At 53.1% G+C, this 15,550-nt stretch overlaps 1 pseudogene; it reads right to left on the minus strand.

The window, feature by feature from the left end:
- Window positions 1–612: 612 nt before the first annotated feature.
- LOC133134669 (adhesion G protein-coupled receptor B2-like) overlaps window positions 613–15,550 on the minus strand; it is a 120,289-nt pseudogene continuing 105,351 nt past the window's right edge.

Genomic DNA, 15,550 nt, shown 5'->3' on the forward strand with positions numbered 1-15,550 from the left:
AGGGCATCAAAAGCCTCCCCTCTCTCCCCCTCTCTCCCCCCCTCCCTCTCTCCCCCTCTTTCTCAGTATCAGAGGGCTGTTCCCATGTTGTTCATAAATAATCCAGGTCTCACCCCAGCCTGCTCCATCAGCTTCTCTTTAAACTGGTCCTGCATCTGAAATCAAAGTCAGGATGTTGGCAGCGTAGGGAGTGCGTTTCTCTGTGTTTTTACTTTTTCACCCTGCTGTGTTTCTGCCGCATTTAAAACATTAATAAATACTCACAGTAACACGAATAAACAGAAATAAACAAAATCTAAATAAAAGGAGCATATTTGCACACTCCCGGAATCTTTGATGTTTCCTGGCTCACATTCCTAATGGATTCTCCCGCTGTGTGTGTGTGTGTGTGTGTGTATGTGTGTGTGTATGTATGTGTGTGTTTAAGTGTGTGTATGTGTGTGTGAGTGTGCGTGCCTGTTTGTGTGTGTGTGTGCGTGTATGTGTGTGTAGTGTGTGTACACATACACATGTGTACATTCACATACACGCACACACACACACAGACAGGCACACACTCACACTTGACTTAGCCCCTGAAGATTTACAGAAATAACATCAAAACTAAAAAAATTTTGACTCAATTTGAAAATTTATTTCCATACAAAAACATCATATGAAAAGGTGAAGGTCTCATAGTACAAAAGAAGGGACGAGGGTTCGAGTCACACCAACAAGAAGGGCTTTTAGCCCCCTGTGGGGTAGGGGGGGAGCTCAGGGGGCATTTGGGGGGGAAGGTCCCAGGTTCAACTCTGAGGCCAGCGAGGGTACATCTGTTAGCACGTTAGCACGTTAGCGCAACCACAGATCGACAATTCAGAGGTTTCAGAAATGAACTGTTGAGTTTGTTGGCTGCTGTCCCTGTGGAGGCTGCGTATTCCCACGTGCGTTCCCTGTGTGATCCCAGACACGAACAGGAGGATCCCTGCTCTGTGTGATCCCAGACTGGTCAGGAGGATCCCTGCCCTGTGTGATCCCAGACACGAACAGGAGGATCCCTGCTCTGTGTGATCCCAGACACGAACAGGAGGATCCCTGCCCTGTGTGATCCCAGACACGAACAGGAGGATCCCTGCTCTGTGTGATCCCAGACTGGTCAGGAGGATCCCTGCCCTGTGTGATCCCAGACACGAACAGGAGGATCCCTGCTCTGTGTGATCCCAGACACGAACAGGAGGATCCCTGCCCTGTGTGATCCCAGACACGAACAGGAGGATCCCTGCTCTGTGTGATCCCAGACACGAACAGGAGGATCCCTGCTCTGTGTGATCCCAGACACGAACAGGAGGATCCCTGCTCTGTGTGATCCCAGACATGAACAGGAGGATCCCTGCTCTGTGTGATCCCAGACACGAACAGGAGGATCCCTGCTCTGTGTGATCCCAGACTGGTCAGGAGGATCCCTGCCCTGTGTGATCCCAGACTGGACAGGAGGATCCCTGCTCTGTGTGATCCCAGACTGGTCAGGAGGATCCCTGCCCTGTGTGATCCCAGACTGGACAGGAGGATCCCTGCTCTGTGTGATCCCAGACTGGTCAGGAGGATCCCTGCTCTGTGTGATCCCAGACTGGACAGGAGGATCCCAGACACGAACAAAAGGATTCCAGCTCTGCCACTGTGAAGATTCTGTGATAATTGGGCGAGTGCTGTGATTGGCCAGTGATTCCTCCCCACATGTTGCAGCACCCTCTGCTGGTGTGGAGGACCAGGGAGGGACCAGCAGGAGGACTGAATCTTAAACCGTGTGAGAAGGAGTGAGAAACACAGAGGGAGGAAAACAGAAAGACTGAGGGGAGGGGGGGGGGGTTCAGATTGCGCACCTAGACCTGACTGGACCCCAGCACACACACACACACACTCACACACACACACACACTCTACTCTCTACCCCAACAATTAGCACACTGAAGAAAGCATGCACCCGCAGGGAAAGGTTTGGTAGTCTGGAGTTTGGATAATTTACTGTAAAGATTTTGTTTCAGAATATTAGATGGTACAGCTGACTGAAGATTTTAGAGGTATCCAAACTCTATTTCTATAAATCAAACATCAGGAGGACAGCAGGGGGAGGGCAGGGAAACAGCAGGGGCAGGGCAGGGGGAGGGTAGGGGAAGAGCAGGGGGAACAGCGGGGGGAGGGTAGGGGAACAGCCTGGCCAGTGGAGTGAATGTCCTGTATTCATAAACACTCACTGTTGCCTTCTTGTCGTTCGTCAGGGACAGAACAATCCTCTGGGGGAAGGAAGGTCACACTCCTGTGCCACACTGCAGCACACACTCCGGAGAAAAATCCAGAAAAACACACCCTCTCCAAATCCTGTGGAGTGTGGAGTAACAGAGCCCGTGTACGAAGTGTGTGTGCTTATTAGAGCAAGTGTGCAATAGAGCATGTGTGTGTGTGTGTATGTGTGTGTGTGTATAACAGAGAGTGTGTGTGTGTGTGTGTGTAACAGAGTGTGTGTGTGTGTATAACAGAGTGTGTGTGTGTGTGTGTAACAGAGTGTTTGTGTGTGTGTATAACAGAGTGTGTGTGTGTGTGTAACAGAGTGTTTGTGTGTGTGTATAACAGAGTGTGTGTGTGCGTGTATAACAGCGTGTGAGTGTGTGTGTGTGTATAACTGTGTGTGTGTGTATGTGTATAACAGAGTGTGTGGGTGGGTGTGTGTGTGTATAACAGAGGGTGTGTGTGTGGAACAGAGTGTGTGTGTATGTGAGTATATAACAGAGTGTGTGTTTTTGTGTATAACAGAGTGTGTGTGTGTGTGCGTGTGTGTGTGTGTATAACAGAGTGTGAGTGTGTGTAACAGAGTGTGTGTATGTGTATGTGTGTAACAGAGTGTGTGTGTGTGTGTGTAACAGAGTGTGTGTGTGTGTGTGTGTAACAGAGTGTGTGTGTGTGTGTGTGTAATAGAGTGTGTGTGTGTAACAGTGTGTGTGTGTGTGTGTGTGTGTGTGTGTGTAACAGTGTGTTTGTGTGTGTGTGTGTGTGTGTGTGTGTAACAGTGTGTGTGTGTGTGTGTGCGTACTCAGACTTCAGTCTGGAAGTCTCCCTCAGTGTCGGGTGTGGTTGCGGGGGCCGTGCCCCAGATTTGGTTGAGCTCCAGTTTGTCCATCTTCTCAGCTGGGGGGTCAAAGGTCACAGTCCTGATGCTGTCAGAGGGGGGCGGGGCCTCAGGAGAGGTCCTGTCCTGCAGGGGAAGCCGTGAGCCTGTCAGTCACACACCATGCAGCTGGGAACCAATCACAAACACATGCTGCAGAATAAGCTATCAGCATTCCTGATTTCCCCCTTTTCCTCTGTCAACCTCTCCCCCTCTCTATGCCTCTCTTTCCCTCCCTCTCTCTTTCCCTCCCCCTCTCTCCCTTTCCTTTTCTCGTCCTCTCTCTCCTTCTCTTTCCCTCCCTTTCTCTCTCTATCCCTCTTCCACTCCACCTCCCTCCCTCCCTCCCTCTCTCTCTCTCTCTCTCTCTCTCTCTCCCTCTCTCTCTCTCTCTCTCTCTCTCTCTCTCTCTCTCTCTCTCTCTCTCTCCAGTCTAAGTCTTGCTGCCTCCTCTCAGTGGAGAGTATTATGTATTTTTTTCAGCAGCAGTTTCCCATTAGAGGGAATAAACTGCATTCTGAATGTGGCAGAAACACAATAGAGGAAGTTCAACTGCTTTTGTCAAGCGCCGAATTTCCCCAAACTCTCCCCCACGCTGCCCCAGGGATACAGTTACAGGGTGGGTGGCCAGATGGAAGAACTCCACCTCCAGCCCATAAAACCCAAACCCCATCCCAGCACTGAGGACTCAATCTGCCAGGATCCAGACTGGCTCAAACTCAGTATGTCTGAAATGTGAACATTTAATAACCACGCTCAAAGTCCCCATTCATTACTACATATTTTACATATTTATAAATTTCAGCAATGATAAGAAAGAGTTATTGTTAAAAGGGGATTGTCCCCCTAATTAGTTTCTTATAAGATTGGTGGTTAGCGATACGTGTGTGTGTGTGTGTGAATGTGTGAGTGTGTGTGTGTGTGAGGGTGTGTGTGTGAATGTGTGAGTGTGTGTGAGTGTGTGTGTGAATGTGTGTGTGTGTATAACAGAGTGTGTGTGTGTGTGTGAGTGTGTGTGAGTGTGTGTGAGTGTTTGTGTGTGTGTGTGTGTGTGTGAGTGCGTGCATGTGTGTGTGTGTGTGTGTGTGTGTGAGTGCGTGCATGTGTGCGTGTGTGTGTGTGTGTGTGAGTGCGTGCATGTGTGCGTGTGTGTGTTTATGTGGAAGGCATTAATCATCATTAATAGGGTCATTAGGCGGGCATTAGGGGGCATTAGGGGGCATTAGGGGGGCATTAGGGGGGCATTAGGGGGCATTAGGGGGGCATTAGGGGGCATTAGGGGGCATTAGGGGGGCATTAGGGGGGCATTAGGGGGGCATTAGGGGGCATTAGGGGGGCATTAGGCGGGCATTAGGGGGCATTAGGGGGGCATTAGGGGGCATTAGGGGGGCATTAGGGGGCATTAGGGGGGCATTAGGGGGCATTAGGGGGGCATTAGGTGACCCCTGGTGCTCACACTGGAGGAGTTGTTTAGGGGGCATTAGGGGGGCATTAGGCGGGCATTAGGGGGCATTAGGCGGGCATTAGGGGGCATTAGGGGGCATTAGGCGGGCATTAGGCGGGCATTAGGGGGGCATTAGGGGGGCATTAGGCGGGCATTAGGGGGGCATTAGAAGGGCATTAGGCGGGCATTAGGGGGGCATTAGGGGGCATTAGGGGGCATTAGGGGGGCATTAGGGGGGCATTAGGGGGGCATTAGGCGGGCATTAGGGGGGCATTAGGGGGCATTAGGGGGGCATTAGGGGGTCCCTGGTACTCACACTGGAGGAGTTGTTTTCTGTGGACGAGATGCTCCAGCGCCGCTCCCTCTGAGTGAGACAGAAAGAGGGCGGGGTCAGAACCGCACACACTCCACTGGGCCCAGGCCCGCAATGAGATCCGATCAGAACCGCACACGTGGACACGTCTCTGGAGGCTCATGACCAGCCTGAGGAGGCTCACATGCGCACTTCCTCAGAATTACCCAACAGCAGAATATAAATCAGCTCTGCCAACATTCCCTGGGGTTTATGCTGGTAATATCTCACACGTTGACTCTGTGTAATGGGCTAATTCAACCACTAACAAATGAATAATGAGAATATATTACCTGCACAATTAAGCACAATAATGATGGGATTGATTAAAAACAGCCGAACACAAAGAAATATCGCATCTGTGGCTTATTTCTATTATTTCAAATTATGTTAAATGTGTTGTGTTCAGAGTAAAGCGGTGCTAAATGTGTTGATGGGTTTAGGGGTACAGAGCTGGGTGTGGTGGTTTAGGGGTACAGGGCTGGGGGTGGTGGGTGTGGTGGGTTTAGGGGTACAGAGCTGGGTGTGGTGGTTTAGGGGTACAGAGCTGGGTGTGGTGGTTTAGGGGTACAGAGCTGGGTGTGGTGGTTTAGGGGTACAGGGCTGGGCGTGCTGGGTTTAGGGGTACAGAGCTGGGTGTGTTGGCTTTAGGAGTACAGCGCTGGGTGTGGTGGGTTTAGGGGTACAGAGCTGGGTGTGGTGGGTTTAGGGGCACAGGGCTGGGTGTGGTGGGTTTAGGGGTACAGGGCTGGGTGTGGTGGGTTTAGGGGTACAGGGCTGGGCGTGCTGGGTTTAGGGGTACAGGGCTGGGAGTGGTGGGTTTAGGGGTACAGGGCTGGGTGTATAGGCTTTAGGGGTACAGGGCTGGGTGTGTTGGCTTTAGGGGTACAGGGCTGGGCGTGCTGGGTTTAGGGGTACAGGGCTGGGAGTGGTGGGTTTAGGGGTACAGGGCTGGGTGTATTGGCTTTAGGGGTACAGGGCTGGGTGTGTTGGGTTTAGGGGCACAGGGCTGGGTGTGGTGGGTTTAGGGGTACAGGGCTGGGTGTGGTGGGTTTAGGGGTACAGGGCTGGGTGTGGTGGGTTTAGGGGTACAGGGCTGGGTGTGTTGGGTTTAGGGGTACAGGGCTGGGTGTGGTGGGTTTAGGGGTACAGTGTTTGGTGTGGTGGGTTTAGGGGTACAGGGCTGGGTGTGGTAAGGTGTGGTGGGTTTAGGGGTACAGCGCTGGGTGTGGTGGGTTTAGGGGTACAGGGCTGGGTGTGGTGGGTTTAGGGGTACAGGGCTGGGTGTATTGGCTTTAGGGGTACAGGGCTGGGTGTGTTGGGTTTAGGGGCACAGGGCTGGGTGTGGTGGGTTTAGGGGTACAGGGCTGGGTGTGGTGGGTTTAGGGGTACAGGGCTGGGGGTGGTGGGTGTGGTGGGTTTAGGGGTACAGGGCTGGGTGTGGTGGGTTTAGGGGTACAGGGCTGGGTGTGTTGGGTTTAGGGGTACAGGGCTGGGTGTGGTGGGTTTAGGGGTACAGTGTTTGGTGTGGTTGGTTTAGGGGTACAGGGCTGGGTGTGGTAAGGTGTGGTGGGTTTAGGGGTACAGCGCTGGGTGTGGTGGGTTTAGGGGTACAGCGCTGGGTGTGGTGGGTTTAGGGGTACAGCACTGGGTGTGGTGGGTTTAGGGGTACAGCGCTGGGTGTGGTGGGTTTAGGGGCACAGCGCTGGGTGTGATGGGTTTAGGGGTACAGCGCTGGGTGTGGTGGTTTAGGGGTACAGCGCTGGGTGTGGTAAGGTGTGGTGGGTTTAGGGGCACAGCGCTGGGTGTGGTGGTTTAGGGGTACAGTGCTGGGTGTGGTGGGTTTAGGGGTACAGTGCTGGGTGTGGTGGGTTTAGGGGTACAGAGCTGGGTGTGGTGGTTTAGGGGTACAGAGCTGGGTGTGGTGGTTTAGGGGCACAGCGCTGGGTGTGGTGGGTTTAGGGGCACAGCGCTGGGTGTGGTGGGTTTAGGGGTACAGCGCTGGGTGTGGTAAGGTGTGGTGGGTTTAGGGGTACAGCGCTGGGTGTGGTGGGTTTAGGGGTACAGGGCTGGGTGTGGTAAGGTGTGGTGGGTTTAGGGGTACAGGGCTGGGTGTGGTAAGGTGTGGTGGTTTAAGGGCACAGCGCTGGGTGTGGTGGGTTTAGGGGTACAGTGCTGGGTGTGGTGGGTTTAGGGGTACAGTGCTGGGTGTGGTGGGTTTCGGGGTACAGAGCTGGGTGTGGTGGTTTAGGGGTACAGAGCTGGGTGTGGTGGTTTAGGGGCACAGCGCTGGGTGTGGTGGGTTTAGGGGTACAGCGCTGGGTGTGGTAAGGTGTGGTGGGTTTAGGGGTACAGCGCTGGGTGTGGTGGGTTTAGGGGTACAGGGCTGGGTGTGGTAAGGTGTGGTGGGTTTAGGGGTACAGGGCTGGGTGTGGTAAGGTGTGGTGGGTTTAGGGGTACAGGGCTGGGTGTGGTAAGGTGTGGTGGGTTTAGGGGTACAGGGCTGGGTGTGGTAAGGTGTGGTGGGTTTAGGGGCACAGCGCTGGGTGTGGTGGGTTTAGGGGTACAGGGCTGGGTGTGGTGGGTTTAGGGGTACAGGGCTGGGTGTGTTGGGTTTAGGGGTACAGGGCTGGGTGTGGTGGGTTTAGGGGCACAGCGCTGGGTGTGGTGGGTTTAGGGGTACAGCGCTGGGTGTGGTAAGGTGTGGTGGGTTTAGGGGCACAGCGCTGGGTGTGGTGGTTTAGGGGCACAGCGCTGGGTGTGGTGGTTTAGGGGCACAGCGCTGGGTGTGGTGGTTTAGGGGCACAGCGCTGGGTGTGGTGGTTTAGGGGCACAGCGCTGGGTGTGGTGGGTTTAGGGGTACAGAGCTGGGTGTGGTGGGTTTAGGGGTACAGAGCTGGGTGTGGTGGTTTAGGGGCACAGCACTGGGTGTGGTGGGTTTAGGGGCACAGCGCTGGGTGTGGTGGGTTTAGGGGTACAGGGCTGGGTGTGGTAAGGTGTGGTGGGTTTAGGGGCACAGCGCTGGGTGTGGTGGTTTAGGGGTACAGAGCTGGGTGTGGTGGTTTAGGGGTACAGAGCTGGGTGTGGTGGTTTAGGGGCACAGCGCTGGGTGTGGTGGTTTAGGGGTACAGCGCTGGGTGTGGTAAGGTGTGGTGGGTTTAGGGGCACAGCGCTGGGTGTGGTGGGTTTAGGGGCACAGCGCTGGGTGTGGTAAGGTGTGGTGGTTTAGGGGCACAGCGCTGGGTGTGGTAAGGTGTGGTGGGTTTAGGGGTACAGGGCTGGGTGTGGTAAGGTGTGGTGGGTTTAGGGGTACAGCGCTGGGTGTGGTGGTTTAGGGGCACAGCGCTGGGTGTGGTGGTTTAGGGGTACAGGGCTGGGTGTGTTGGTTTAGGGGCACAGCGCTGGGTGTGGTGGTTTAGGGGTACAGCGCTGGGTGTGGTAAGGTGTGGTGGGTTTAGGGGCACAGCGCTGGGTGTGGTGGGTTTAGGGGCACAGCGCTGGGTGTGGTAAGGTGTGGTGGGTTTAGGGGTACAGCGCTGGGTGTGGTGGGTTTAGGGGTACAGGGCTGGGTGTGGTAAGGTGTGGTGGGTTTAGGGGTACAGAGCTGGGTGTGGTGGTTTAGGGGTACAGGGCTGGGTGTGGTAAGGTGTGGTGGGTTTAGGGGCACAGCGCTGGGTGTGGTAAGGTGTGGTGGGTTTAGGGGTACAGCGCTGGGTGTGGTGGGTTTAGGGGTACAGGGCTGGGTGTGGTAAGGTGTGGTGGATTTAGGGGTACAGGGCTGGGTGTGGTAAGGTGTGGTGGGTTTAGGGGTACAGGGCTGGGTGTGGTAAGGTGTGGTGGGTTTAGGGGTACAGGGCTGGGTGTGGTAAGGTGTGGTGGTTTAGGGGTACAGAGCTGGGTGTGGTGGTTTAGGGGTACAGAGCTGGGTGTGGTGGTTTAGGGGTACAGAGCTGGGTGTGGTGGTTTAGGGGCACAGCGCTGGGTGTGGTGGTTTAGGGGTACAGGGCTGGGTGTGGTAAGGTGTGGTGGGTTTAGGGGTACAGGGCTGGGTGTGGTGGTTTAGGGGTACAGAGCTGGGTGTGGTGGTTTAGGGGTACAGCGCTGGGTGTGGTGGGTTTAGGGGTACAGCGCTGGGTGTGGTGGTTTAGGGGTACAGAGCTGGGTGTGGTGGTTTAGGGATACAGCGCTGGGTGTGGTGGGTTTAGGGGTACAGCGCTGGGTGTGGTGGTTTAGGGGTACAGGGCTGGGTGTGGTGGTTTAGGGGTACAGGGCTGGGTGTGGTAAGGTGTGGTGGTTTAGGGGTACAGAGCTGGGTGTGGTGGTTTAGGGGCACAGCGCTGGGTGTGGTGGTTTAGGGGTACAGGGCTGGGTGTGGTAAGGTGTGGTGGTTTAGGGGTACAGCGCTGGGTGTGGTGGTTTAGCGGTACAGGGCTGGGTGTGGTGGTTTAGGGGTACAGAGCTGGGTGTGGTGGTTTAGGGGTACAGAGCTGGGTGTGGTGGTTTAGGGGTACAGAGCTGGGTGTGGTGGTTTAGGGGTACAGAGCTGGGTGTGGTGGTTTAGGGGTACAGGGCTGGGTGTGGTGGGTTTAGGGGTATAGAGCTGGGTGTGGTGGTTTAGGGGTACAGCGCTGGGTGTGGTGGGTTTAGGGGTACAGGCGGGGCTCACCCTGAGGCTGCACACAGACGGGTCTCTGTGCGTGGGCGCTGGGGGGGGCAGCTCTGCCGAGTGGTTCAGCTCGTGGTAAAGCTCATTATGTCGCTGCCGCGTGTGCATCACCTTCTGAGAGCGGAGAGACAGAATAAAGAGGAGAGAGAGAAGGACAGAATAAAGAGGAGAGAGAGAAGGACAGAATAAAGAGGAGAGAGAAGGACAGAATAAAGAGGAGAGAGAGAAACGACAGAATAAAGAGGAGAGAGAGTAGGACAGAATAAAGAGGAGAGAGAGAAACGACAGAATAAAGAGGAGCGAAAGAGACAGACCTTACACCATCTCTCCAGCACAGGATTCCCCTGAGGGATCAGAATGGCACAAATATGTACCTGCTGTAAGTTAAACTTCGAGCCATAAGTTGCTACTGAGCCTGTTAGAAATATGAGAGTCAAGCCTGAATTACCAAGTCAAAATTTTGAGAAAAACCACGTACACAAGATATGTATACAGGTATATACGATATGGCTGTATCAAGGTATCTCTGTTTCCGATATTATATGTTGGTAGTTATTGATTATGAATATGACTCTGTGTTCCTCATGAAGCTGTGTTGTTGTGCTGCTGAGAGGTAAACTGACGATCTCTGCTCCTGGGCTCTCTCTGAAGACTGCAGACTGATGTAATGTAATGAAACTCTGCGTGAGCTCCACTGTGTCAGGAAAAGAGCTGCAAATAAATCTGCTCTTGAAGGGGAGTTTAGTCCTGAATACTGAACATCTATTAAACCTGTCAGAAATGTACAGACTTCTCTGGCGCTCACAGAATGTGACCCTGGTGCGTGGAGGAGAGACCAGCACTAGGGTTTGGTGATGTCATGCACACTGCTGGGCCAGGATTGGCCAAGAGACAGCAGGCCAGTGGGGTGGGGGGCAGGGTTTATGGGAAAGTGGGAGGAGCCTTACCTCGAAGTCCAGCTCAGAGTACTGTACTCTTTTCCTCTGGGAGGGGAGGGGAGAGAAGACAGGTCAGTCACAGGGGGTCAGGTCACACAGTCACACCCCGCACTTCACCGATTGGTCGCCGCTCCCCAAGAACACGCCCCTATACTTCATATTGGCGTAGCAGAAGGCACTGCTTTTGAACAGCCCCGCCCACCCATGGTAAAGGCCCAATCATACAAAGGCTTGCTGCAAGGCAGCTGTCCTAATTGGCTGACAGAGGCCTTACTGAAACTTTGCAAGCTTTAAAATGGCCGCCCTGATCTCCATAATTATAACACATTTCAGGCTTGAACAGTCCTACAGTCAGAATTACCATGCCTCTGTACAACTTACCTCAACACAGTCTACAATTACTATAAACAGATACACACTCATACAAACACACACATTTATACATAGCACACACACACACACACACTTCTCTCTCCACCACACTGCAGACACAGGGGAGGGGTCAGGGTGATTGACAGGAGGGCGGGGCCGACAGGGCGGGACATGCACAGGTCCAGGGGAGGGTCCACACACCCTCTGGCCACCGCACAGGTCAAAGGTCATCTGGAGCCCCAGTGACACTGAAGGCTTTGTCTTTACAGACAGGAAGTGACATCAGCAGACAGGAAGTAACACCTGCTAAACCTCCAGACAGGAAATAACACTTTGCAAACCAATGGCCAGTCTACACCATTTTTTGCTATTTGTTAAGACAGCATTATTGATTAACACTCATGATTTTTATCCCATGTTATAATTTGCTAGAGTGCATGTCCAGTAACACTTTATTCATGGTTAATTGATTGCGGGGCAGGTGTAGGGCAGGGCAGGGCAGGTGTAGGAGCGGGGCAGGTGTAGGGCAGGACAGGGCAGGTGTAGGAGCAGGGCAGGTGTAGGAGGAGGTGCAGGGCAGGGCAGGTGTAGGAGCGGGGCAGGTGTAGGAGCAGGTGCAGGGCAGGTGCAGGGCAGGTTTAGCCCCTCCCTGCTTACCTCCAGTGAGCCCACAGACAGGCTGGTGTGGGCGTGTCCCAGTTTCCGGGGGAGGGTCCGCGGGCGGTGGGCGGAGCCGGTCAGGATGTGACGGACAGAGGGGCGGGGTTTGAAGTGCAGTGTGTGGGCGGGCAGGGGGAGGAGCGTTCGGCAGCTGGGCGGGTTCAGGCTGACGTTCAAGTGGTCCATGGACGCAAAGCTGCACAGCGCCTTCCCATCGACCAATCGCAGGGCCGGCGTCGAGGGAAGGGCAGAGTCTGGTTTGTCCCGCCCCCTGAGGGGCGGAGTCAGGAGGCCCGTCCTACCCGGCAACACCATGTAGTCCCGTTCAGCCACGCCCACTCCCCCGACCCCGCCCCCTGACCCTGCCCAGCCACGCCCGCTGTCTGTGCACAGGTACACTGGCGCCCCCTGGGGGTGTGGCTCCCCCTCCTGCAGCTCGAGGGCCGGGCTCTGCACCAGCAGGGTGGGCGGGGCCACATGACCCGGGAGGGTGCCCAGGGCCACGCCCACATCCTTGTTTCCTGGCAGTTTGGGGCCGTCCTCCTCATCCAGGGAGATGCGGGACAGAGCGCCAGAGAGAGAGGACTCCTTAAATATAACTACAGAGAGAGGAGAGAGAGGGAGTGAGAGAGAGGTAGAGGGGGGGAGAGAGAGGGAGAAAGGGAGGGGGAGAGGGAGAGAGGAAGAGAGAGAAAGAGAGAGAGGAAGAGAGAGGGAGGGAGAGAGAGGAAGAGAGGGGGAGAGGGAGGGAGAGAGGGTAGGGGAGAGGAGAGAGGAGAAGAGGGAGAGAGAGAGGGAGAAAGGGGGAGGGAGGGAGAAAGGGAGGGAAAGGGGGAGGGGACATGGAGAGAGGGAGAGAGGAGGGAGAGAGGGAGAGGAGGAAGTATTAAATTAATATTATTATTATTATTCAGTAGCACTGTGGCTCAGCGGGGCAGGGATCAGGTGATCAGGTGATTGATATGACTGATATGACTGATATGACTGGCTGTTCTGTCCTACCTGTCTGACAGGCCAGATCCACGTCCTTCTCAAAGTCTGTCTGAGGAGCGAAAACAGAACAGAAAACAGAGGACAGAGGACAGAGAACAGAACAGAACAGAGAACAGAGAACAGAGAACAGAGGACAGAGGACAGAGGACAGAGGACAGAGAACAGAGGACAGAGGACAGAGGACAGAGAACAGAGAACATTTACATTTACATTACATTTTGGGCATTTGGCAGACACGTTTAATCCAAAGCGACTTACAAGTGCATAGGTTCTTCCACAAGTTAAAGCATCACATCCATAACTAGTAAAATACACATGAAGTGCTGTTCTAAACAAAAAATAGGTCAAAAAAAGAGGGACATCAGAAAGGGGCGGGTGGGGGGAAATCAGGAGGGAGGAGAGGTAAACACAGTGTGTGTGAGTGTGTGTGTGTATGTGCATGTGTAGATGTGTGTGTGTGTGAGTGTATGTGTGTGCGTGTGTGTGTGTATGTGCGTGTGTGTGCTAATTTATTTTTGGTTAAAATCAGGGCAAAATGTTGACTGAGCACCTATGTTGTGGGGAACGGTGTCCTTATGGGGACAAAAACTGCTGCATTGATAAAGAATGCTGCACTTGCTAACAAATACTCCATCTGACATAAACCTTTTTTGTATCGACCTTACAGGATAAGTGTGTAAAGGTCTGCCCCTGGTGGACAATAATAAAATCACAAGTAGGATACACACTTTGTAGCTCCGCTTGCATTTGTTTATCCATGGCACACATCTTGATGATGTAGAAACTGTTATTGATTGGATGGTCATAGATAAACGTTCTATATGAACAGTGCAGTTTGATTAGCTATTTTGGCAGTTTGAACTGTCCCCACAAATCTGTGAAATGTGAAGTTGTTTTAAAAGGATTTTATTTTAAAAATCGACAGACATTTTAAATATTGGCATTCAGAATATACATCAGGGGCTCGTTTCACGAAAGCGATTTGCGAGGATTTTCACTCGCAGATCGCACTATCTGATCAAAATGCGTTTCACGAAAATTCGTCACTTGCGAATCGCACATAACCCAGCGACGACTACATACCTCAGAATTTTATCTCGCGCAAGTATGCAATTTCCTGCAGATAGGCTGCATAGACCAGCTCCAAAAGATCTGCATCCTAAAGTGGTAGGCTACACTTTAATTATTTTAAACCATTAACTTCTGGAAAATACAAAGAAAGTGTATTTGAAATAGCCGCTACTCTCTGGGACCTCAATCAGAAAAAGTACTTTTGGCATATTTTTCGAAAAAGCTTTTTTGTAAGGGTTGACAGCTCTGAGCAACCGCTTTCTTGGGGTTTTCGGGCAATGGAGTAAGATTCAGATACATCCGTAAAGCGCCAATGTGCAAAAACCTAATTCAGTCATCCGAGCCCGACACAGTAGTCAAGTGAAATTCCACACAACTTGGTCTCCCAAAAGACCTTCGTGCAATTGGTCGTTACAAATTACCATCAATGCACTTACTGAGAATGCACACATGGTTGTGTGTAGAAATGGGTAGGCTATCACAGGGTAAAAATCGCGATCACAAAAGTCGTAGCCTCTGCGATGCCACTTAAAGAGTATGCTATTAGATGCTGCGGTTAAATAAACTGGGAGCACACGCAACAGTTACATCTGAAGAAACTGATTTGGGTCACCGCTTTGTCACAGGTGATGTTACGAATGGATAGCGTCTAGGTGACAGTGTTACACTTAATTTGGATATAACAAATAACAAAACACCTAACGTTACTATAAAGTGTAGGCTATGATAAAAATAAACTTCGATAGAAAAGGAAGCAGGCCGATGAGAATGATAGCCGGTTTACTGATTGCCTACATGGACGCGCTTGCGAAATGCGCTTTGGGCTTGTAAAAAAAGTGCAGGAGAAATCTGTCGCATCTTGTAGATCTCAGCTCGCACGTTGCAAATTTCGTGAAATGAGCCCCAGGGACCTTCAGAAACCCACAAATGATGATAAACTAACGCGTGCGTATGTGTGTGTGTGCGTGCGTGCGTGCGTGCGTGTGTGTGTTGCCTCCCAGGGGAGTTATATCTGCACCTGGCCATTCTTGCATGAGTCTGGAGAGTTCTCACTGTCATCCTTACACACTCCCATCCGACCACACAAGGCATCCTGTACCTAAAGAGAGAGGGAGGGAGAGAAAGAGGGAGAGGGAGAGAGAGACATCTTTTCACAAAAACTTCTGATATATCTTGCAGGTATATAATGCAAGTTATGAGATTGTGACAAGGGCATAAGATTGAATAATGGCAGTGTTGGGTCCCTGTAGGGGCAGTGTTGGGTCCCTGTAGGGGCAGTGTTGGGTACTTGTAGGGGCAGTGTTGGGTCCCTGGAGGGGCAGTGTTGGGTACTTGTTGGGGCAGCGTTGGGTCCCTGTAGGGGCAGTGTTGGGTCCCTGTAGGGGCAGTGTTGGGTACTTGTTGGGGCAGAGTTGGGTCCCTGTAGGGGCAGTGTTGGGATGCTGTAGGGGTAGTGTTGGGTCCCTGTTGGGGTAGTGTTGGGTCCCTGTATGGGCAGTGTTGGTATGCTGTAGGGGCAGTGTTGGGTCCCTGTAGGGGCAGTGTTGGGATGCTGTAGGGGCAGTGTTAGGTCCCTGTAGGGGCAGTGTTGGGATGCTGTAGGGGTAGTGTTGGGTCCCTGTTGGGGTAGTGTTGGGTCCCTGTATGGGCAGTGTTGGGATGCTGTAGGGGCAGTGTTGGGTCCCTGTAGGGGCAGTGTTGGGATGCTGTAGGGGCAGTGTTGGGTCCCTGTAGGGGCAGTGTTGGGATGCTGTAGGGGTAGTGTTGGGTCCCTGTTGGGGTAGTGTTGGGTCCCTGTATGGGCAGTGTTGGGATGCTGTAGGGGCAGTGTTGGGTCCCTGTAGGGGCAGTGTTGGGATGCTGTAGGGGCAGTGTTGGGTCCCTGTATGGGCAGTGTTGGGATGCTGTAGGGGAA

Source organism: Conger conger, chromosome 1, assembly GCF_963514075.1.
Source record: "Conger conger chromosome 1, fConCon1.1, whole genome shotgun sequence".
NCBI classification, from domain to species: Eukaryota; Metazoa; Chordata; class Actinopteri; order Anguilliformes; family Congridae; genus Conger; species Conger conger.